The sequence below is a fragment of the Quercus suber genome, unplaced genomic scaffold (assembly GCF_002906115.3).
Source record: "Quercus suber isolate HL8 unplaced genomic scaffold, Cork oak 2.0 scaffold_144, whole genome shotgun sequence".
Taxonomy (NCBI): domain Eukaryota; kingdom Viridiplantae; phylum Streptophyta; class Magnoliopsida; order Fagales; family Fagaceae; genus Quercus; species Quercus suber.
The window spans coordinates 631,362-633,214 of NW_027069605.1; the positions used below are offsets into that span (position 1 = coordinate 631,362).

Below are 1,853 nucleotides of genomic sequence, written 5' to 3' on the forward strand. Positions count from 1 at the left end.
TAAATGGGTCTATTTTTTTTATAAAAGAAATTTATGACCCATTGAAGTGTATTATGTTGTAGAGTATCATTTGCATATATATATATATATATATTTTCATGGTGATTAGATATGAGTCTCATGATGGAAATGCATGTATGAGTTTTGGATAGAAAGATTCATACTGTTTCTTTTCACCATCGCGGTTCTGTTCATATATTGCATTATTTAACTCGTGTGCTGAAAACAGAGATGCGGAATTGATGGGCCTTGTAACCAATTATAAACTCGGGAGTATCCTTGGGTGCTTGGAGGCCCAAAAATAATTTAGGCCTTTTTGAATAGATGTGCCTTAAAAGGTAACTTTAAGGACCTCATAAATGTTTCTGATATATATAGTAAGTAATTTTCTGCTGGAGAAATTATTGTATTATCGTGCATACGTACTTCTTCCTCTCATATAAATGGTAGATCTTACTAATTAAATTTATGATGGAACTTATCATTTATGTGAGAAGAAAAACTATACATTTATGTTACTCTAGAAGTACCTAATAATTTTTCATATCTAAAAGGACATGTACGGTACACATTATATTCATGATCATTTATTTTAAGTGTTTTAATGCTACCCCATTTTTTATTTTTTATATTCATGAAATCACTTGAAAATTAAATGATTCTGAGTACCATACCCTCCCTAAAAAAATAACAAAAAGGGCTACCATAGAATTCCCTCCTTCAATAAACATAAAGGGGTCAGTTCAAGTTATATTTTTAAAAAAAAAAAAATTATTCTTCGCTAAATCAGTTCAAGTTATACTTAATATAATGTTTAATTAATCTCTTGTAGAAATATAGAAATATATATATATATATATTATATATATAATTTGATAATTTAGGAAAAATGATTTGAACCCTAGATGTCTCATTTTAAAATACCATAAAGTATACCAACTAAACTACAAAGTTCTCGACATTTTTATTCTTTAGAGTTCATTAAACCCACAGCTAATTGCATGTTTTTCCTATGCCCATCATAGTGTCAAACATTAAAATGGTGATTGGAAATTAATAAAACTTCTCATATATAAATTCTTCAAAATTTAGTTCTTTTCAAAGAAAACAATATTTAAAATGCATATATTTATGGGCCGAACATTAAATGACATCTCATTGATAGGAAGTTTGGTTCATAATTTAGATATGGAAAACAAGTCTCTTTAACAACAAAATCTTGATACAATTTAAAGTTGTGACGGCAATGTAGTAGTACATTTGAATGTAACTTTATTCAAAAAGAAAGAAAGAAAAAAAGTTTGACAGAACACTAGACAAAAGAAAATTCCAAACTTCCATAAATCTTACATCCTTCTCTAAATGAGAGTAAAAGACAAATTCCATACAAGCTCCAAGCAACATGGTTTGAACTTAGAACTAGAAGGACAGCACGTACACCTATATTATCCGTAGCTCTAGACAAAGTTATCTTCTATTCCAGTTACCATTTACCAACTTACAAGTAAAATAATATTCTACCCAAAAAAAAAAAAGTGCTTTTTCTTTTTCTTTTTGCTGGATTTGTGACTGTTTAAGACTTTAATCCTTTAAGGTATTTTTCAGGTGTCGGCAATGAAATAAAAAGTTGGATAGAAATAAATTTTACCAGAAATCTAAGCTGGGCTTAGAAGCCCAGATTCAATTGTAGGGACTCTCTCCTGGGGGATTGTCACCTCTTACGCTCTTGGCAGAGACTTGGCCCATATGGTTCAAAAAAGTGAAAAAAAAAGGTTAATTTCGCCCACCGTGGGGCTCGAACCCACGACCACAAGGTTAAGAGCCTTGCGCTCTACCAACTGAGCTAGACGGGC

General features: G+C 30.7%; 1 non-coding gene across 1 annotated transcript; it reads right to left on the reverse strand.

Moving 5' to 3' along the window:
* Positions 1-1,780: 1,780 nt before the first annotated feature.
* TRNAK-CUU (transfer RNA lysine (anticodon CUU)) lies at positions 1,781-1,853 on the reverse strand. Its single transcript has one exon. It is a non-coding gene; the product is annotated as a tRNA-Lys (tRNA).